The sequence below is a fragment of the Phocoena sinus genome, chromosome 18 (assembly GCF_008692025.1).
Source record: "Phocoena sinus isolate mPhoSin1 chromosome 18, mPhoSin1.pri, whole genome shotgun sequence".
Classification (NCBI taxonomy): domain Eukaryota; kingdom Metazoa; phylum Chordata; class Mammalia; order Artiodactyla; family Phocoenidae; genus Phocoena; species Phocoena sinus.
In genome coordinates, this window is record NC_045780.1 from 21,992,210 (window position 1) to 22,015,882 (window position 23,673).

Consider the following 23,673-nt stretch of genomic DNA (forward strand, 5'->3'; position numbering starts at 1 on the left):
AATCCACCAATAACTTTACAGTTTAGCCCTCCGTCTCTGTGGTCCCACATTTGAGGATTCAATCAACTGCGAATCATGCACTACTGTAGTATGTAGCTATTAAAAAAAATCCATGTGTAAGTGGACCCACACAGTTCAAACCCGTGTTGTTCAAGGGTCAGCTGTATTGCAGAAGAGGGCAAGTGACAAAATCAGGGCAAGTGAAAATTCTTCTGAGACGCTGACTTATTTACATACTAGGAAAGAGATATTCTCTTCCACTAGGATTTCTAAACCAGAAGCATGTGGTCTAGAAGAGCCATAGCTATTCCCCGCCAGCTGTTAAAGGAAACAGGAAAGAATAAAAAATTTAAAAAGTTCAGAGCAAAGCCAGGCCAAGAAAGGAAGATCATGAATGTAAGAGTCCTGAAAACTTTGTTCTGGCACCTGGATCCAGCCCTGCCTGAAGTCCACGTCCATTCATAAATATCCCAGATACATAAGGCAAAACACAGCCATTCTGCCGAAGTAGTTTGAGTTGGTTTCCTGTCATTTGCATCCTAAAGAGTTCTGCCTAATCCAGCCACTTAACCTTGCACTACAGAAAGTCAGTCTCATGCTATCCTTCATCTGGCGAGAAAAGTTACTTCTGAATCACATCTGTTTTTCCACGGGCATAATTCCCTTAATGTGAGGATTCACTTAGTCATGTAACTTTTGAAAATAAAATGTCTATTGTCTTAGGAACTCTGGGAACCACTACTAAATATAAAATCAATTGGAAATCATGAAGCTATAAAGAAAAATAATCAAGGGAGGAAACTTGACAGGATATTCCAATTCGGGCAGAACACTTTGAACTTAAAAATGAGGTTCTATTTATAATTGCTGCCTTGGATATTCTTGTATTTTACATTTTTTCAAAGCAAAAATTTTAATAGCCCCCCAATAATAACAACAACCAAAAAAAAAAAAAAAAAACAAAGAAGAAGAAAGTTCTGAGCAAAATTCTGCTCCAGTCATCTTGGAATCGTAAATCCAGGTCAGATGGTTACCTGTACTGTGCCGTTTCCTCTGAGCAGATCTTCCTTCTCCCTCCTATTCAGATGTCAGGTACCTTTGGTTAAATAGAGTCGTGAGGCACTGGACTAGAGGAGTGACAAATAGTATGTGTCATAGGAGGATGTCAGTTGGCATGCTGATATCTGTCACAAGGACTTAACTAGGATAAATGGCAGAGAATACGCTGCCGACCCACTCACCCGCGGCATACGGAGGGCTTGCAGGGTGAGATAAATGGGATATGAGGAAAAAAAGTCACATTAATTCTGTTTTGCTGCAGAGAGCTCTTGAGAGAGCAAGGGAGGGGGCGCTGTGGTATCTTTTCCTTGGGGTTCAAGGGGACAGTGAAAACTTGTGGTGGGGATTATAATCTCTTGAATTCCTAACCCCAGGACTCCTCAGAAATCTTCAGAACCACATCCCGAGAGCCCTGGGGCTCACGTTCCGTGATAAATGTCAAGGACTCTGCCTTTACACTGGTCTCAGCTTTGTCGCCCTCACCTTGCCTGATCATGAGTTTTTCCATGAAGCAATGAGACGGCCTCCATGTTTCTATGAGAACGTTTGCTAAACATCAGGCTTATTCTTTTACAGTAATACCTCTGTCATAGAAATAAGGCTTGTCTCTCAGGGTACTGATCTCCAGATAAGGCTCCAGAGATCCTGGGAATGGGTGTAATCACGCTGTACCCAGCGGCCCCAGGTGGGGTTGCTACCAGCTGCGCTGTGTCCTCCACGTACTATTACCCTCTTCCTTCTGATCTCCCTTCTCTTTTTTCATCCTGTTTAAAGGTTTTTATAGAGTGACTGTATTTCTTTAGAAGTCAAGTGTTCAATTCAGTGAATAATGAATGCATGAAGGAGGGAGGGAGGGAAAAAGGAGTGAATCTGTCAGAATTCCCTGCTTAAGAAGGAAAGATAGGGGTTCCCTGGTGGCGCAGTGGTTAAGAATCCGCCTGCCAATGCAGGGGACACGGGTTCAGGCCCTGGTCTGGGAAGATCCCACATGCCATGGAGCAACTAAGCCCGTGAGCCACAACTACTGAGCCCACATGCTGCAACTACTGAAGCCCACACACCTAGAGCCTGTGCTCCGCAACAAGAGAAGCCACAGCAATGAGAAGCCCATGCACTGCAAGGAAGAGTAGCCCCCGCTCGCCACAACTAGAGAAAGCCTGTGCTCAGCAACAAAGATCCAACGCAGCCAAAAATAAATAAATTTATTTTTAAAAAAAAGAAGGAAAGATATACCTGCACTCACTTGACAGTGTGGTCCTAACGTATCTGGTGGTTAAATTAGTTGGTTTTAACACTAAAAGGAATTTTGAAGCATTAAATGCGAAGAGATGTTTTTATGTGTGATACACATGTACATGATACACATGTACTTGTACGTGTGAGCATAAGATAATATGAGAAATGATACTTATGTGGTCACAGCATCCTCAATTCATCTAAGTGAGGAAGAAATGCCTGTTGACTAAAGGACAAACCCCTGTGTTAACACGCTAAGAATAAAATATATGTTTATTCTACTGTATAGCACAGGGAACTATATTTAATATCCTGTGATAAACCATAATGGAAAAGAAGATGAAAAAGAACGTATATATACGTATACTGAACCACTTTGCCGTACAATAGAAATTAACACGACATTGTAAATCAACTAAGTTCAATAAAATAAACTTAAAACATATACACGCTCAAATAGTTAATAACCTTATGGGGAGAAGAGATCACTTAGCTGTTTAATCTTTCTTCATTTACCCACAACGTATTTCTGCAGACCCTAGTCTGTGTCAGGGTCAATGCTAGGTACTGGGGTTGGAGCAGAGAAGGAGAAAGACGCAGTTCTGCCCCCTGGGGTTTTGTGATCCAGCTGAGGTTACGCACAGAGGAAATCTTCCCAAAGACAAATGGGATGGATGCCTCTGGTGAGGCCCACCGGTCCATGGCTGCCCTGTCCACACAGTCCCGCTAGTGACCACTGAACACATGTGTCCACTGAACAATGGAAATGTATGACCGAGGAGCTGAAAATCCAATGTTATTTCCTATTTTCTTTTAATAAATGTATTTATTTATTTTTGGCTGCATTGGGTCTTTGTGGCTGCGCGTGGGCTTTCTCTAGTTGTGGTGAGCGGTAGCTTCTCTTCGTTGCGGAGCAGGGTCTCTAGGCATGCGGGCTTTAGTAGCTGTGGCCCGCGGGCTCTAGAGCGCAGGCTCAGTAGTTGTGGCGCTCTGGCTTAGTTGCTCCGCGGCATGTGGGATCTTCCTGGACCAGGGCTCGAACCCGTGTCCCCTGTGTTGGCAGGAGGATTCTTAACCACTGCGCCACCAGGGAAGTCCCATGTTATTTCCTTTTAATTAATTTAAATTTAATTTAAAAAACCAATACTGGGTTCAGTCCTGGCAGAATTTTTAGTATGTTTGGAACAACTTGGGTGCATGAATCACTTTTCCAGTGTTAAACTTTATGAGATCTAAATACAGATCAAGGTTTCCTATGAAAATTTAGGATCCTAAGTGAGAGGTGCTGTATGTACAAAATTCACCCTGAGTTTAGATTTGGTACCAAAAAAAAAAAAAAAAAAACCACTAAAGGGAATGAATGTGAAATAACTCAATGATTTTTTTTAACATTTGTAACATGTTAAAAGTAATAATATTTTGATTATATTGGGTTAAATAAGTTATATTATTAAATTGATTTTTTTTTTTTTTTTTTTTTTCTGTATGCGGGCCTCTCACTGTTGTGGCCTCTCCTGTTGCGGGGCACAGGCTCTGGACGTGCAGGCTCAGTGGCCATGGCTCACGGGCCCAGCCTCTCCGCGGCATGTGGGATCTTCCCGGACCGGGGCACGAACCCATGTCCCCTGCATCGGCAGGCGGACTCTCAACCACTGCGCCACCAGGGAAGCCCGATTTTTCTTTTTTAATATGACTACTAGAACAATCTAGATTACATATGTGACTCGCATTTGCTTCTTTCAGACAGCACCGGTCTGTGGGATTTTGACGGAGAGATAAAGCTTATCATGAAAGAGGTTGGTTTTTGACATTAATTTTACAGAACAGGTGGGATGGGTTAGGCGGAGAGGGTAGAGGGCATTCCTGGGAGAGAAGAGACTGGACATCAATACGACGTGGGATTATGCCTGGGATGCCAGGTGTGTGGGAGAGCCCTGGGCATTGTGTTTAGGGAGTAGCAGCGGGAAAATCTAGTTGGGATGATGGAAGTCATGATGTGGGAGCCTTGACCGGCCAGGCAGAGCTTTTTATGCTTAATCCAATTGGCCAAGGGAGAGCTGGGAGGCTTTTGAGCGGGGGCAGGATGGTAAAAGCAGCTTTAATTGGTGTTTATCTGGCTGCAGTGTGTAAACTGGGATGAAAAGAAGAGAACCGGAAACAGGGAGACATGTTTTGAAGAGCCCAGCAGTAATTCTAGAAGTACCCTGTGGGGAAGAAAGATTGCTTCCTTTCAGCCAAGAATTCAAAACCAAACAAACAAAGAAACAAATAAGTAAATGATAAAAACCTCACATGGTTCTTCTGCAAAATAAGTGTATACCTTCTTCACACTCCATTTCCTACAAATTACCCTTTTGCGAGTTAATTTCTTCCCCTTTATGTTTAAAAAAAATTGAAAAAAAACCCTTCTATGTAGCTACAACGTAATTTGGGTATCGTCCTGGAGTCTAGGACAATCACTGTGGAAGGAGAGCTGTCATTTTGCTTATCGCGGGGCAACCACAAACCTCCAAGGAGGGTGAATCTCTTGGAGTCAAGATTTGCAGGAAATAAAGATTTTAAGAAATGGATACTAATGACTAGAGATGATTTATAACGTTCAAGATTCACAGAATTGTAGAACAGAGAGGCTTCTAAGTATCATCCAGTTCCACCTTTCACTTCATTGACGAATAGGACAAAGCCACACAGCCAGTGAGCAGCAGAGCAGTGGCTGGAATCTGAGTTTCCAGATTCCAGATTTGTACACCTCCCGCCATGCCACGTGGAATACTGTCCATTAGGAACATCAAACACATAATGAGTCAAGAAAGGTAAGGTTAAAGGATGAAGAAATGTGAAAGGTAATAGTCAGGTCTATCTATATATAGAGTGGTTATATAAGCACACACAGACCTATGAATAAAATGTGCAGGGCCTCTGTTCTCCCCACTGCAGCCCTCTGAAGTGTCACTGGTTGATCCTGGGACAGCTGCCCACTGTGGGGACACATGGGAGGAACACTTAATCCCCACTAAGGAGGGACAGCAGGGTAGAGGACGAGCCCTACCACCTCCCCTTGAAGCCTTTCAGTGTCACAGCCTCTTCCTTTACATGCTTGCAGGGAAGAAAGCAGAACTGGAGGACTAAAGAGGGACAGAGATGCTGAGAAAAAGTAGGACTGGGAGGGTGTTGAAAGGTCAAGCTGAGGGCTTGGCGCAGATGTCAATGTTCAGAACACTGTACAGGCTCTTTAAATAGAGCCCTCACAGGTGAAGGCAGTGACAGAAAAGCCGCCCTGTGCTCCAGGGAACTAAGTAAATAAGCACAGACGTCAGAGGTCCAGAGCTGGGTGGGGCTGGGCTGAACCAGGAGCTCAGGAGAAAGTACAGGAACGTCTTGGTTTTTTATTGCCAAGCCCTGTTCCATTAGACGGCACCTGTGGAGTTGCCCACATTTCAGGAAATATTTTCTGTGTAGAGACCTTTCAGAGGAAAATATGAAAATTCAACCTCAGCTCTGAACCAGTCCAGCACCTGAACCATGATTAGAGCTTATGAATAGTGTAGGCTTTTAAAGGGGTCCTAATGACATTCAGTGAATTGGCTTATGAGCGTGTGTTTTATACCTTTTTCTTCAAAATGGAAACTCAAGGATTATGATTAAATAGTTGAAGTACTGATCGTATAAAAACCAACCCATGACCCCCAGTAAAAAGCCACACAAACTGGCATGCTCCCCCACCTTGCTGTATTCTTCTTTCCACGCATAGCACAAGCGTACATAAAGCAAGAGCACAAACACAAGCAAAGGCCATGTTTGGCTTTTGATTAGACGTTAAACCTCAGACGATCATTAAACTTCTTGAACTCTGTGGCTTCAATCCAGGTGGGAAAGCAGGTCAAGCAAGTAAGGCTGAAGGTAGAGTATGCAATCTTTTGTTCTCAGCAGGCTTTGAAGATTGTTTCAGGGTTAATGTTTGACTTTGGGTCTTAACTATTTTATGTCTTGGTTTCCTCACCGACAAACAGAACATCCATCTTGCAGTGAAAGAAGATCACACTTTCCCATTAATGTGAATGGTATAAACTCGTTCCTTTGGAGGGTAAAGCAAAATGGTGAAGAGTTCAGGCTCTAGAGCAGTGTGGTCCAATAGAGATATAATGTGAGGCCCAAGTGTGGGCACGTGGGGTGTTAACTTGTCTAGTAGCCACATTATCTGGAAGTAAAAACAAATAGGTGAAAAGCATTTTGACAACATTTTATTTTATTCAGTGTATCCAAAATATTATTTCAATATATCAAAATTTAAAAAATTATTAATGAGATACTTTATGTTATTTTCTTCATACTAAGTCATTAAACTATAGTGTGTATTTTACACTAACTGCACATCTCAATTTAAACAAGCCACATTTAAAATACTCAATACCTATATGTGGCAGGAGGCTCCCCCACTGGGCAGGACAGCTCTAAAGTCAAATTATATTGACTTTGAAGCCTCCTGATCTTCAGCAAGTTACTTAAGCATCATGTCCCTCAGTATCTACCTCTGTAAAATGGGAATGATAATAAGATCCACGTTACTGGGTTTGTCATGAAGATGATGTATGTAAATACACTTAAAGCCCTCAGTGCAATGACTGGTATATATTTAGTCAATCAGTGTAAACTATCATTATTAGTTTCAGTAAAAGTACACAGGGTGAACTTGTTTTTCTCCACAATACGGTCATTCCAAACCAAATGAAATTGAGTTGAATCTACAGCTTAGATTTTGGGGGGCTGGGGGGTGGGAAGGCAATTATTTAAGCAGCCCAAATCAGGAAAACATACTTGAAATACTTCATCTTGTGATGACACTGAACCAGTAATTTTTAAAATATAAAATGGCCTTTCCCCTATGCCCATGACAAGGGAAAGCAAGAATAGTTTTAACTAGTTACCTGTCAATTGTTACCTTACCTTATCAGAAAGATTTAAGGCAGCTGAATGGTATGTTTGCACTCTTCATAAAAGCGCATGCATTTAGATTTTGAGGGGCAGAATTTAGACTTTGGAGCTTTTAAGATAATGAAACGTTGAGTGTTAAACCGGAGCTCCTTGCCTTGTTTCCTAATGCAGTTTTGCCTTTGGGTGACAGCCGCGTCTGGGGACTTCTGCGCTGTCCTCAATCTCAGGGTTTTGTTTTGGTGCTCCAGATGTACACCGAAGGTGTAGAGCATTTGCTTTGCGGACACAGGGCCCAACTAGTTCTATGAACTTTTTCTTAGTCTCTTCTTTAGCACCTGTGAATTAGCATAAAAGAGGTGAAAGATTTGATGGGGCCAAGTTACCAGGGCTTATCCACACGAGGCCAAGACCAAGAAGTATTAATGTCACTTGCTGCATGGTATTAAGAAGACCCACAGGAAGTCAGGAAACTGGCATTTCCCCCTCCTTAGTCTTATTTATTATTATTTTTTTTGCGGTACGCGGGCCTCTCACCGCCGCGGCCCCTCCCGCTGCGGAGCACAGGCTCCGGACGCGCAGGCTCAGCGGCCATGGCTCACGGGCCCAGCCGCTCCGCGGCATGTGGGGTGCTTCCCGGATCGGGGCACGAACCCGCGTCCCCCGCATCGGCAGGCGGACTCCCAACCACTGCGCCACCAGGGAAGCCCTCCTTAGTCTTATTGATGGCACCAAACATCTCCATGACGTTTTGCTCAAAGTATATTTTCATCTTTTGTAGGAGGTTTGAGGGATTTGGGGCTGATCAAGAGAAAAGATATGACCATGAGAGGCAGCAACACAACAAGCATTGCTGGGCCCTGCTTGGACAGGGTTGCATGAGAGGGGTGCTCTCACTGAGACTGAGACTGTCCAGAGGATCCAGGAGGCCAACATCCAGTAGGGGAGGAGGGTAAGGGAGCTTTCAGGAGACGGGACTAGAGGAGTCTCAGCGGCATGGTAGGGTGGTCTCTGGGTCAGAGAGCTCCGAAGGGTGAGGGCAGCTGGGGTCTTGTAACTACAAGGCTCTACCTTATCAATGGCCAACAGGTGCTGGGTGAAATTTCGAGGGGTATGCAAAACAGGTGGGCTCTAAATGGCTAAAAATCCGGTTGTTTGAGCTAATTTTTAGATAACTGAATGTGTAAAAATTTGAGTTCAGTGCCAGCAGGCTTTTGAGGGGATGAGTCTCAGCCTGCAGTGGAAAAATAAACAACCTGGGGGCCAATCCACAGAAGTCATCTTTACCATTTACTTAACGATCGTTCATTCCATGTGGGAAGAGTATGGCACGGTGGGGAGAGCACAGGAGAAAATCTCGGGTTCTGGTTGTGGCTGTAACACTCCCTCGCTGTACCTTGGACAGTCACTCAATCCGTCACACCTCACTGTCCTCATCCATGAAGTGAGGGGTGGCACAGATGACCCTAAGCTTCCAGCTGCAAATATTTATGACTCTCAGATTCTAAGAACATCCTCGTGATGGTAGACAGGATACACTGTATTATTTCCATTTGTTGGATGGGGGACCTGAAACACAAAGTGGATAAGTGCTAAGCTTTATATCAAAACTTACCCAGTGGGCTTCCCTGGTGGCGCAGTGGTTGAGAGTCCGCCTGCCGATGCAGGGGACGCGGGTTCGTGCCCCGGTCCGGGAAGATCCCACATCCCACATCCCACATGCCGCGGGGCGGCTGGACCCGTGAGCCATGGCCGCTGAGCCTGCGCGTCTGGAGCCTGTGCTCCGCAACGGGAGAGGCCACAACAGTGAGAGGCCCGCGTACCCCCCAAAAAAAAAAAAAAAAAAAAAAAAAAAACTTACCCAGTTCCTGGCAGAGAACTGGATTAGAACTCACATTTGTGGATGTCTAGATCCTTTGTGTTTTCTATTATCCTGATAGGCAAATACAGGGAATCTTTTTTTTTTTTTTACATCTTTATTGGAGTATAATTGCTTTACGATGGTGTGTTAGTTTCTGCTTTATAACAAAGTGAATCAGTTATACATATACATATGTTCCCATATCTCTTCCCTCTTACGTCTCCCTCCCTCCCACCCTCCCTATCCCACCCCTCCAGGCGGTCACAAAGCACCAAGCTGATCTAATACAGGGAATCTTCATAAAATGTTCTGGAAATTAAATTATATTCTGCTACTACACGGAGCTGTGGCCCAATCAAGAGACACCCAGACTTAAGGTTTAGAGGAACGCCATATTAATAATTATTGTATTAGTTAATAATGCCATTATTAACATTATCGTCCTGTTTTTTCCATGTTTACACTTACAAACATTTGGTGTAAAAGAACTACAGCACCACTCTTTTATACATATAGTTATTATATAAGAACGATAGTTATTACATAATTGCCTTTTGTTATCACCTTACACGTGTACATACTTGAAGGTTTAGTAAGCATATTCCTACCTGTTATATCTTTTATTCTTTCGGTGGCAGTGTGCAGTGGTGTACTGGATTTCCTCAACAACCCGCTCTCCGGAGGAGGAGACGTGCTGATTTTCGTGGTGTAAATACTCTCACCAGGGCCAGTTTTGAGGTAGCAACACAAAGTCACTGCAGAGCTGGGAAGAGATGTGCCTGTTTGGCCCTTTCCAGCTTTGCTACCTGCTCTGGCGATGCTGAGTGAGGTTGAACCAGTGTTCTAGCTCTTGCTTTATCTGCCCATAGATTCTAAACTTCTTTCCAATCATTGATCACACTTGTAAAAACGTGCTCAATGCTTGTTCCCACTGGATCGTTACTCTCTGGGGGCTAGAAATTGTGTTCTCTTGCTCCCCACTGTTCCCAGGACTTATTCTCACCCATCTGCTGCTTTCATAAAATTGCAAAGCGGATGAGATGTTATTCCCGAAGACCTCCTGCCCGGTGATGTTGGGCCCAGGTACCAGAATTTCCCCTACATCATGGCGCTCATCTTATCATCCTGCATGGATTTCTCATGTGTGTGCTCTGAACTCTCACTTCTGACAAAGATCTCTGTTGTGGTAACTACTATAAAGATTTGTTGCTATTTTTAATAAAGCATATCAGTTGCATACCTGAATCAATCATGGAGATTGAGAAATACCAACTCTTGTTTTCCTCACCATTGTTGGGACTGTACAGAGAGTTTGACGTCCTCTTATGGTCACCAGCTAGAGAGCATTTCCTTCTGAAAGGAGGGAGGTTTACCTAAAAATAAATGAGTTTTAAAATTCTTTATCCTAAAACTTGTCTAAATTGTAAAATAAATCACTCAGGAGATTTGGTGCATTTTTTGGCTCTGAGCGCTTCTGTATTCGACTGTCCTGGAACACTGTATCCTCTAACTGTTAAGCCATGTTCATTTGTTTCTGGCTCCGACATGTCGGAGGACTTTGTGGTCCTGTTTTCCAGACCTGAATTTAATTGGAGAGTTAATTATTTGATCAAGGACATGTAAGCCAAGTTGAATTTGGGGGTGAAGCCTGCGATCTCTGTTCCGCTTCCACAGACAAGAAAGTCTCTGAAATGCTCTGTTGATGATATTTTTACATAAGCAGATGTTCCATATAGCAGAGGGAAGAAGCTGGGCAGGGGAGACTGTAACCGGATCGTGTGAAGCCGAGGACAGAAGCTCCTTTATCGCTTTGCAATCACTTAGCCTAGGAAGACCCGAGGCCTGAGCTCTGAGGTCCTCACTGCTGTTCTAGCGGGCATTTGAGCTAAACAGGAAGGAACGAGGGTTCATCAGCTCAGCCTCAGCCTTCGGTTATGATCTCTGATGAGCGTGTGCTTCTCAGATGGAATTCATAAGCACCTTGAATAATTTATCCTTCTTCTCATTCCAGAAATTCTTTAGTTAGGTATTTTCAAAAGTTTTTTTCTTTTAAAGTCACGTGACCCAGGCTACTAGACAGTCTTCACTAGTTCACGGTTTCCACGGCAACCAGGTGAAGGAGCCATTCAAGTCCATCTACAATAACCTTAATTAAAATGATGTAACATCACTTAAAATAGGTGTCCCTTCTCTATGCCAGAGTTAGGGCCCCTATGCTTCCGATGACTGTCTCTAAAAAAATCCTTTCCTCTACGTGGCAAATGCTGTACATTTCATTGGCCCCTGGTTTCCTGTATCTCATTAAATTATTGTCTTACTATGGAGGAACTGCATATACTATCCACCTGGGGCCCAGGCCCACCTGAAAGCAGTAGCTGCTACCTAATTTCAGCCAATTGTTCCTTTTTGAGGCCAGTGTTACCAATTCTTCTGATTTTATTTTTAAGGAAGAATCAGAAATCCAGATCTGTAAAAAAAAATTTCCTAATTTAAAAATTCTGGCAGTGAATTCATATGAAACATACACACACGTATGCGTGTGTGTACACACAGACTAGCGGAACAAATCATACAAATTTGTCAGGTTGTCTGGATACAACCTGTAGGCTACTGGGTTGAGTCCTGTGCTATAGGACATTCTCAGAACCATATGTAAGTCTGGAATGAGCTAGGTACTGACCTCTGTCTTTTCAATTTTGTCACAAAAAACAGACCTCAGATTTGCAGATATGATGTTAGGGATTTATTGAGAACCACTGGAGAATCCAAGAGATGAAAGGTAAGGAGGCTCTGTTGGATCAATGTTGGGAGGAATTTATTGAGAATCAGAAGTGTTAGAGATAGGATGGAGATATACCAATGAAATGCAATACTAGAACCTTGATAAGATCCTAGATTTGCTGGGCGGGTGGGAAGAAATAAGAAAAATTATTTTCAGGGTAATTGCAGAAATTTAAATAGAGGCTGTATATTAGATGGTAATTAATATGAATTTCTTAGATATGTGTGATAAATAGTGCTGTGGTTATATAGGAGAATATCTTTGTCATTGTACTCTTCTTTCAACTTTTCTATAAATTAAAACTTTTTTTTTTTTTAAGGAAGAGAAAAATAGACTTTCAGATGGGCTGTTAGCTTACTGCCTTGAGAAACATTCAAGTTAATTCATTCAAGTGGCATTGGTTTGGAATGTTGACGTAATGACTGGCTGCCTGGACCCTGATAGATGACTTTCAAGTCCTTTATTAAGGATCTGCTAAGGGCAGGACCCAAAGATGCAAATCTAGGATGCTTTTAATTGCTTAATTCCTCAAGCCATCCATTTTTGTCTCCTTGCTTAAATGAGATAGTTTATACAGCCAACTAGTAGAGTTCTAGATACATGATAGGCATACATCAAATGTTATTTTTCTTTTCATTAAAAACAAATAACTTACCTATGGTCATGCTTTGGACTAAGTATTGCATCTCAAAGTGTTGCATCTCACTAAAAAACATAGTAGGAATACATTTCAGGAATTCCTAACTAATTAACACCTATCCAGGTGAGTTTTCACAGTTAAACCCAGGAAATAATTTCACACTGACACTTGAAGAAATGACTTGAGGTTCTCACTTCAGGGGTACCCTTGTCCTCAGATCCTGCTTAAGAAAAACTAAAAAATGTCCATCTTGTCTGGTTGCCTCTGGGTCTGATTCGGGATACCCTCTCCCTGGACTTACCCTTCCCAGGGAATATTTGTTTTAGCTTCTTTTACCCTTTCAGACTTTGTATCATTTTTTTTTTTTTTTTTTTTTTTTCGGTACGCGGGCCTCTCACTGTTGTGGCCTCTCCCGTTGCAGAGCACAGGCTCCGGACACGGAGGCTCAGCGGCCATGGCTCACGGGCCTAGCCACTCCGCGGCACGCGGGATCTTCCCAGACCAGGGCTCGAACCCGTGTCCCCTGCATCGGCAGGCGGACTCTCAACCACTGCGCCACCAGGGGAGCCCTATCTGTTGTTTTTTAGGTTTAGTTTCTTCCCATTTTATTAAGTGTTAGATTTCCACCCTCGCTTTTTTCCTGTTGTCTTTAGTGCCTTCAACTGATGGGCAGTTGAAGTTGTTTCATCGGTTCATCTCATTCCTTCTGTCTTAACAGCAACATTGACTTGTTTAATCTTTAAAATTTGTTTAATCTTTAAAATGATCTTTGAAACCTTCCCGCATGGTGCTTTTATTAGGATTTAGCCCATTTTTAAGGTGCTCTTGGCCATGATGTCAAAATTGATGCTGCAATAAAAATGTCGTAAGCTTTTGAATAACATGCTTTGCTGAAGCCTAAATAATTTCTACTGGCTATTTCAATGGAGTCCAAGATACTTGGACATGTAAAGTCAGCAATCAAAATTTGCACAGAGGTCTTCGTGACTGGCTCCAAACTGAATATGTTAGCTATCTTGGAAAACCATCAAGATAAAACCATTTAAAACCATTAAACCATTTTAATCCTGCTTTTGATATCCCTGCCCACCACACATCCCAATGATAATAACAGAAGTTAATAGATTTTACACACTTGTTGTGTGCTGAGTGAATAAGGGCATTGTCTCATTTAGTCCTTATAAAAAACCTACAAAGTGAATAACTATTATTGTCCTTTTTTTACAGATTAGTCTTAGAGCAATTTAGCCCTCTGCCCACTGTCCCATTATAGCTGGGATGAGACCCTTTCCAAAAGCCTCAAGCAGCGTGCTCTATGGTCGGGTGGCTTTGAAGTCATAAAGAGGCAAAGGAAGGAGAAATTGGAGATGTTGATTAGCAGTCAGCCCGGCCAGTGTGAATTCTAAGGGTGCGGGATTTGTCTCCCTACTTGAATTTTTTATTCAGGTGCTCTGTAACTCTAGTTAGCTAGAACGAAATGCCCCTCATTCTTTTCTGCTGACTTTCAGTAGCTCCAGGTCAATTGTTATTTTTTTTTAAAGTATGATATTGGTATTGTGTTCATGATTTTTAAAAAGTGTCCTCCTGCCTTTTTAAGATAGTAACATTGAAATGATGTGATGTTTGGGATTGGCTTCAAAATATTCGTTTGGTGGCGGGGGTGGTGGGGAGGTGGGTGGCACGATAAAGGAAATAATATTGGCCATGACTGCTGTAATTGGGCGATGGGTAGATGGAGTTCATTAAACTATTCTATTTTTGTGTACATTTGACACTTAGCATAATACAATGTTTAAAATATTTCTGGGTTACTTCACTTGCCTTCTGTAAGGATGTCATTACCCTCCAACTTCCCTGGTTACAGTCGTCCCTCCGTATCTGCAAGGAATTGGTTCCAGGACCCCCCGCAGATACCAAAACCCTGGGTGCTCAAGTCCCTTATTAAGGTGGCATAGTATTTGCATATAACCTACGCACATCCTTCTGTATACGTTAAATCATCTCTAGATTATATATACCTAATAAAATGTAAATGTTATGTAAGTAAATAGTTACCAGTGCTCAGCAAATCCAAGTTTTACTTTTTGGAACTTTCTGGAATTTTACAAAATGTTTTCCCTCTGAGGTTGGTTGAATCAGCGGGTGGAGAGCCTGTGGTTACAGAGGGCCAACTGTATTTCATTTTCTTTACTAGAGCTTCGCATTAAGATTGCCAGTCATTTCAGAGCAGCATTCATTCAGGCATCTTCCTTGTGGAGCTTCTTTTCACTCTTCTGTGATAAGACTTTTAAAAAGCTTGGTTATTATAATGCGTATTTTCCTTAATCCTCCTCCCACTGTACACGGCCTCCCACTGCTGTGGCCTCTCCCGTTGCGGAGCACAGGCTCCGGACGCGCAGGCTCAGCGGCCATGGCTCACGGGCCCAGCCGCTCCACGGCATGTGGGGTCTTCCCGGACCCGGGCACGAACCCATGTCCCCTGCATCGGCGGGTGGACTGTCAACCACTGTGCCACCAGGGAAGCCCCCACTTACCTTTTCATTAAACAATTTGACAGACTGCTACCACAAGCTTCCCCCACCATCCCAGTGTCTTCAATTCTCTAACACATTGCTTTCTTTACAAATAGATTTTGTACAGTTAAGTATCACATGACTTTGGTACTGTTTTTTCTACAGGAATCCTTTTCCAGAAGGATTGTAGTCTTCCAAGTTTTAGGAGAATGTTGATTCTTTTTCATTATTATGAAACTCCAGTGACTATGATGTGTCTCTGAGACAGACTTATATTAAGTTAGTCTTATTTAAACAGAGCTCAGGTTTGAATGATGGTCTTGCCTATTTGTATGTGCATTCATTCACTCATTTGTCAATAAAAAATTATTAAATACCTACACATATTGAGTACCATGAAGAACAATTTGCTGTCTTAAATGCTGACATTTTAGAGGGATTTTATAAAATAATACTTTAAAAAACTGTGTTTATATTGAAACTGGACCTGGAGCCAACACTGGCTGAATTACATTCTTTAGGGATCATAAAGTTAACACTTCTCCTTTTTTTTTTTTTTTGGCTGCGCCATGCAGCATGTGGGATCTTAGTTCCCCAACCAGGGATTGAACCTGTGCCCCCTGCATTAGGAGCGTGGATTCTTAACCACTGGAGCACCAGGGAAGTCCCCAGTTTACACTTCTTTTTACATAGTACGCACCTAAAAGCATGACTGGGAGGAGGGAATTTATTCAGTCAACCGGTGTTTATGGACAGTGCGTGCCCGACATTCTTGCAAGATCTGGGGATACTTTGCTGAACAGGTGAAATTCCCTGCCCTCTGGGAGTTTATATTCTAGTGGAGGATACAACTAAAAAATAAAATAAACAGGTTCATACGTGGTGTATCAGACAGGACTACGTGAGCAGAAACAAAGTCGGGAAGGGTGGAGGAAGCCTGCAGTGTTGAGAGCTCCTTGAGGTGGCTTTGAGAGAAGAGCTGAGGGCGTAAGGGGCTTGCCTGGGGGCTATCTCGACCAGAGCAGTCCAGGTAAAGGCCTGATGCAGGAGCTGCCTGGTTGGTGTCAGAACAGCAATCCACCCATTTTTTTTTTAAATACAACAAAAACCATTTAATCAAGTGAAAAGTGATAAACTGAACAATAAACAAATATACACCACAAAATATTTTCCATTGCAAACATGTTAAGATGAATACGGGGTTTCATTACCATCTCACTGCCGTTTTCTTACGTGTTACTGGCCTACATACGCCATGTTGTCTGTAATCATGCAGATGTGAATGGAAGTTCACAGCAGTATGGCCGGAGCAGACTGATGGAAGGAGAAAGGCAGGTAGTAGGCTGGAGGGGCCAGAGCACAGGGTCTTGGAGGCGCAGTAAGGTGAGGTAAGGTGGGAAACAAAACTGGACTTGAACAAAATCACTCTGGCTGCCGTGTTAAGACTGTAGGAAAGCAAACAAGGCTGACCAGTTAGGATTCCAAAGGTAACAATTCAGGTGAAAGGAGGATGGTGACAGTAGGGGTGGTGAGAAGTGGTTGGAGTCCAGATGCATTTTGGAAGCAGAGCTGACATGGTTTGCTGATAGGTGGGATGTACGGACTGAGCGAGACAGGAATCAGGGAGGCCAGCAGAATGTATGGCCCGAGCAGCTGGAAGCTGGGGTTGCCATTCACTGAGCCAAGAAGCCCGTGGGAATAGTGGCTTTGAGGATGATCAGGAGACAGGTTTGTGCATGTCCAATCTGCACAGTCTATCAGACATCCAAGTGGAGATGTCAAATCAGATCTATGGTTTGAAGTTCAGGGGAGAAAACTGGATTGCATAAAAATTTGAGAGTCTGTTTTCCCACCAGTGGCTTCCTAGAATGTTTGTAAAATTAAACAAGCCCTCCCCGCCGCAGGTAAAAATCTCAGAAACACCCTTCACAGTCTCTGTTAATTGCCCCCCCCAACCCCATTGCTGTTTAGAATTGGAAAATGCTGGTACAGTGGAAAGAAAAAAAAGCATTTGACATCAGGCAGACGTGTTGGAATCCTGCTCTACCACATAACAGCTGGGTGACCTTAGCAAGTTACTCAACTTTTCTGAGCCTCTCCTTTAGAAAAACGGCAGTTAGGTTGTACATCTCCAGTATTATGGGAGGCTTAAATCTGATAATGGATAAACACTTGTGCAGAGGGTCCACTTGTATGGAGCCGGGAAGAGCTGAATGGTGTTAGCTCTTTTCCCCCCGATAGGAACTGCTTAAATGGTATTTATAGCAAAGTGACTCACCAGTAATGAGGAGGTAATCTCCAGGGAGTGGGGTAATGGCCGGTGTGAGGAGGGAACACCAAGAAATTGGGGACAGGGAGCAGAACGCATCTCCCACCTCCCTCCCTCTTCCAAGTGTGAGTCCAGGCTCCACCACGTAGGTGTTAAGTTGGATTCTTTCCCATTTTGGGTAACTTGGCCATTTAAATCTAGAGGCTGCTTTTGGCATTTAAATATTTAAAATTATACATGATTTCTGAGGAAATCCCAAAGGCATTAAAGATTTTGCCTGCCGAGATGAGTCCTGAATACTGACGAGCATCTTTCTTCAGAAACTGTGATAACTGCAGAGTCCAGCCAGCATTGTTAAAGGATTAGAGTCAGGACCCTAGTTTCAGAGTATTCCATTACAATAACTTAATGAGGAGATCTCTTGACTGGTCACAGTAAAATCTCACATTAATGTAAAAATACCGCATTTTGTTTCTGTTACATGAGCTTGAGTTTTAGCAGTCCTGAGTCTCTTTCTAACTGGTTTGATTCCTGACTAAGGGGTCCACACAACTGGGGCAGAGAAAGAGGGGGAGGGGTGTGTTCCCCCCAATCCCCAGAGTGGGTCTCTTTTAGTGATGGCATCCCTCTTGTGGTAAAATCACGTGTCCTGTCACTCTGCCTCCTTCTCAGCATCTTTCCAGAGATCTAAGAACACCCTGTACCCCCAGCCTGGAAGAGCATCCTCTCCATCTTGCCCTTCTGAATGGATTCTCCAGCTGGCGGTGTTCTGATTTAGCTTAAAAACATCCTAGGGGGGCTTCCCTAGTGGCACAGTGGTTGAGAGTCCGCCTGCCGATGCAGGAGACACGGGTTCGTGACCCGGTCTGGGAAGATCCCACATGCCGCCGAGCGGCTGGGCCCGTGAGCCATGGCCGCTGAGCCTGCGCGTCTGGAGCCTGTGCTCCGCAAAGGGGCAGGCCACAACAGTGAGAGGCCCGCGTACCGCAAAAAAAAAAAAAAACATCCTAGGGACTTCCCTGGCGGTCCAGTGGTTAAGACTTCGCTCTCCAGTGCAGGGGGTGCGGGTTCGATCCCTGGTTGGGGAGCTAAGATCCCACATGCCTCGCGGCCAAAAGACCAAAACATAAAACAGAAGCAATATTGTAACAAATTCAATAAAGACTTTAGAAATGGTCCACATCAAAAAAATCTTAGAAACAAAACAAAAAACCAAAAAAAAAAAATTCCTGTACCCAGACCCACACCAGTCCCCAAGTAAAGGATGGGTTTACTGTGGATCTTTTCTCCCCAAATGCTTGTTTGGCTCTGAACTTAGGACTTTGTTAGTAGAAGGTTCAACGGTCTCGCTCCCAGGAACCTGAGGCCCAAGGATTCCTGGAAACGTGAAGGGAGGAGGCGCTGGATTACCCACCTCATGTGTACTAGGGGCTTGGAACCATTTTTTTGTTTGTTTTGTTTTGTTTGCGCTACGCAGGCCTCTCACTGCTGTGGCCTTTCCCGTTGCGGAGCACAGGCTCCGGACGCACAGGCCCAGCGGCCATGGCTCACGGGCCCAGCCGCTCCACGGCATGTGGGATCTTCCCGGACCGGGGCGCGAACCCGTGTCCCCTGCATCGGCAGGCGGACTCTCAACCACTGCGCCACCAGGGAAGCCCTGGAACCATTTTTTTTCTTAACTATTAAAGAAAAGGGTGACTATAACCAATTAGAGTCAAGACACATATTAAAAAAAATAAATACATGAATTGTTAAAAAAAGAAAAAAAAAAACTCAAGATGTTCCTGAACAGTTTTCTCTTGGAATTTCTCCTGGAGGGCCAGTGTCCTAAAGCCACTGTCAACATGGACAGGGCTGTGCGCCCAGAGGAACCGATGACTTACTCCACCTGAGACTGTGATCAAATTTCGCGTGAAGTCACATGATGACTTCACATAGGTTACTGTGAGATCTCCAGAGATTCAATGGCTGTTTTCCTTGGGGCTTCAGCACCGTAGAAAGGGAGACACATTCATGATTAAAAAAAATCTATTTTTATAAATTTACTTACGGAGGGCATTATGCTAAGTGAAATAAGTCAGACAGAGAAAGACAAATACCGTATGATATCACTTATACGTGGAATCTAAAAAGCGCTACAAACTAGTGAATATAACAAGAGAAAAGCAGACTCACAGATACAGAGAACAGACTAGTTACCAGTGGGCAGAGGGATGGGGCAGGGGAGGGGAGGGGCAATATAGCGGCAATATGCTTCTATGAAATCATGTGTGTGAAATTTTTGAAAATTGTAAAGCACCGTATAAAGACTCTTTCATTTGATTAAAAAATACATATTTAAATATATATATATTTTAAAAATCATGGTTACTTCTTTTTTGATTATAAAAGTACTGTGTGTTCATTAGGAAAATCCAGGTTTTGTGAGTCACAAAGCTTATACAATTTGGGGCTACTTCTTTAAGGAAGAGAATAATAAATCGGGAATATAAAATGAGCTAGGATTTGGTTATTGATTTTGAAGGGGCCCATGACAGCGAGGGGCCTGAAATTCATGCTTCATTAGCTTTCTATGTAATCTGCCCCTGAGGTTAGATATGGAAAATTAAGAAGCCAGACTGCCTTTAACCCCATTTTCCCGGAGGGTTATGTAACTCTTGTTTTGTTTTATTTTAAAATAACATTTTTATTAAGATAAAACTCACATACCATTCAGTTCACCTATTTAAAGTACAAATTTAGTGGGTTTTTTGTATATTAACAGAGTTGTGCGGTCATCACCATAATCCATTTCAGAACATTTTCATCCCCCCAAAAAGAAACCCTGTGCCCATTAGCTGTCACTCGCCACTTCCTCCAGCTCACCTAGCCCTAGGCAACAATTAATCCTGTCTCTATAGATTTGCCTATTTTGGACATTTGCTACAAATGGAATCATGCAAACTATGGTCTTTTGTGGCTGGCTTCTTTCACTTAGCATAACGTTTTTGAGGTTCATCCGTGTCATAGCGTGTGTCAGTGCTTCATTTTTTACTGTCTAATAATTTCCATTATATGGATATACCACATTAAAAAAAGCCCTTCATCAGTTGATGTGTTACTTCTTTCAATCCCCTGGAGACACAACTGACGGAGTCCTTAAAGAAGGGAAAAATCTAGCCTCCTTGTGTCATCCTTAGTTTTCCCTCTCCCGTTTCTTCATTTCCTTCACTTCCCCCCAGTTCTGGTGTATTGGAAATTACGAAAGAGGCATTGCTGTTGAACAGGAAGACATGATTAGCATTGTGACAAATGTTACTGAGAGTTCATAGTTCATGGACTCAAGACAGGCCCTGCCTGCAGGTAGGGTTTGGCCCAAGGGCATGGGCCAGCCCCAGGCATTGCTGATGGCCACAGTCCTTTCCCAGGAGTGATGTATGACAAGTTCCGGGGGAAGATGGAGATCTCAAGCCTGAGGCACCCTGGACAGGCAGGTGGTTTGCAGTTGGGCCGCCTCTTCGACTCGGCCTCTGAACCTGGAGTTTGCCCATGGCCTGGGGGATGGACAGGGTACCAAGCCTAGCTGGAGCTCAGGGCTAGCTGGAGGATGCTGGCATTATTACAGGGCCTGAGGGCAAGAGAATGCTGACCTTTGGACTATTTGCCTCCCTGGTCTGGAAGACACTGGAGTGCTTCCGAGCAGCCGACTTCTTACTGTAACAGAGGAAAGATTTTTCCTCTACCTTCTACCCTCTTAGGTCTGGGCTGGGCCTGAGAATTAAATTGACAAAGGACAGATGAACAGGAGACAAGTATACAGATATTTGGTGTTAATATTTTTATGTGGCGTGGGAGCCTTCAGGGAAATGAAATGAAGACCCAAAGAAGGGGACAGTCCTGAGAGCTTGTATAGCATTTCCACAAAGATTGGTAAATTTTGGAACTGTGACAAGACAAAGGAAAAAGGATTTGGGTTGGGGCAATAAATTGTGGGAAAGTGACTAGGAACTATAATGGGGGAAACTAATGGAAGATTAAAGTTATTTTAGTAGGTTTGTTTGTGCAGATCTATTTCAGCATTGACTCCAAGTCTCCGGTGATAAGACTGTCCTTGTCCTGGTACAGAGAGGGCATACAATGTCATGGGAAATTTTATGTCCTGACTTTAGGTAGAATGGGGGAGTTCAGAGAGCCTTTCTTGCATCTGCTGTTTCCCGCGTGTCTTCAGATTAACATAATCAATCTGCCAAAGCAACCTATTTTGGGGTGGCATGCTCTGATCCCCTACATTACCAAGGAAGGATGTGGGCACTGCAGAGAATCAGGCTGAGCACCCATTCATTCAGCAAATAATTATTGAGCACCTAATACGTACCAGGCACAATCCCAGGCTCTGGGGATAGAATAGTGTGATGGTTAATTTTATGTGTCGACTTGACTGGGCTGAAGGATGCCCAGATATCTGGTAAAACATTACATCTGGGTGTGTCTGGGAGGGTGTTTTCAGAAGAATCGGTATACTAGATAAAGAAGATGTCCTCACCAGTGGGGTGGGCATGATCTAATCTGTTGAGGGTCTGAATAGAACAAAAAGGTAGAGGACGGATGAACTTGCTTTCTTGTTTGAGCTGGAACTTCCATCTTCCCCTGCTCTCAGACATCGGCTCCCCTGGTTCTCAGGCCTTGGAATGGGGACTCGAATTATACTACTGGCTTTCCAGGGTCGCCAGCTTGCAAGTGGCAGATCATGGGACTGCTAGGCCTCCATAATCGTCTGAACCAATCCCTCATAACAAATCTCTTTCTACATACCTATATGTATCTTATCGGTTCTGTTTCTATGAAGATCCCTGACTAATACAAGCAATAAACAAACCAGTCGAAAATCCTTGCCCTCAAGAAGATTTACCTTCCTCCACAAAATAAAAAATACGGTATACTGAAGATGATAAGTGCTACGGAGAAAAATAAAACCCCCCAAAAGAGAGTTTGGAAATGTGAGGTATTATAATTCCAAACTGGATTCTCAGGAAAGGTCTCACTGAGGAAGTAATATCAAACAAATACCTGAAGGAGCGAGCTATGTCATATCTGTAGGAGGTCTTCCCAAGCAGAGAGACAGTTAGTGCAAAGGCCCTGAGGTGGAAACATACCTGATGTGTTCAAGGAACAGAAGAGGGCCAGTGTGGCAGAAAGAGCAAGGGGGGGGAATGGTAGGAAATAAGGACCAAAGGGTAACAGAGGCCAAAGCACACAGGCGTCCCAGGTCATTAAAAGGACGGTGACTTTCACTATTCTAGCCATTGGAGGATCTCCAGCAGAGGAGTGCCATCTACTTGACTTGAGTTTTTCAAGGTTCACTCTGGCTGCTATATTGGAATAGGCTGCCAGGAGCACAGGCAGAAGCAGGGTGACGAGTCCGAAGCCCAGCAATCTGGGAGAAGGATGATGATGGCTCCAAGGAGGACGGTAGCATGGATGGTAGCATGGGGATGATTGGATTCTGGACATATTTTAAAGGGAAAGAAGGCAGGATTTGTTGATGCATTGGATGTGGGGTTTGAGAAACAACTACAAGTCTTGTGTGACAGCAAGTTTGGAGGCTGAACACTGGATGAGGAACGGCCAGTAACAGAGATGGAGAAGCCTCGTGTACAGCAGGTTCGGCAAGGAGTGGGGATTCACACGGGTGTGGTTCAGGTTTGGGCGTATTACCTTGAGATGTCTGTTAAACATGAACGTGAAGAGGCGGAATAAGCAGATAAATCTGTCACTCTGGAGTTCAGGGGAGAAACATCTGGGCTGATGGACTGTCAGGGCAGAGATGTAAACTTGGAAACCCGCAGCATTTGGATGTCTTTCAAGCTACTAGCCTGACTTGGCTCACAAGGGAATGATAGTCTATTAAGGAGAGGAGACAAAGGATGTCTCTGAGGGACTTCAGCATTGGGAGGTCAGGGAGCTAGGGAGGGACCAGAAAAGGAGACTGAGGTAGAGCAGCCTGTGAGCTCCAGGAAAACCTGGAGAGAGTGACGTTCTGAAATCCAAGAGAAGGAGGTGTTTTCAAGGGAAGGACGTTGCAGAAGAGAGAGAAGGACGAATGGCTGGAGCCAGGGACATGGGTGGGGTGGGGGGGGGGGGGAGAGCGTTGCTGTGTTCTGAATGCGTCCCCCTCCCCCAAACTCTTATGTCGAAATCCTAATGCTTAACATGATGGTACTGGGAGGTGAAACTTTTGGGAGGTGATGAGGTCATGAGGGTAGAGCCCTCCTGAATGGGATTAATGCTCTTTTATTTATTTTTTTTATTATTATTATTTTTTTTGCAGTACGCGGGCCTCTCACTGTTGTGGCCTCTCCCGTTGTGGAGCACAGGCTCCGGACGCGCAGGCTCAGCGGCCATGGC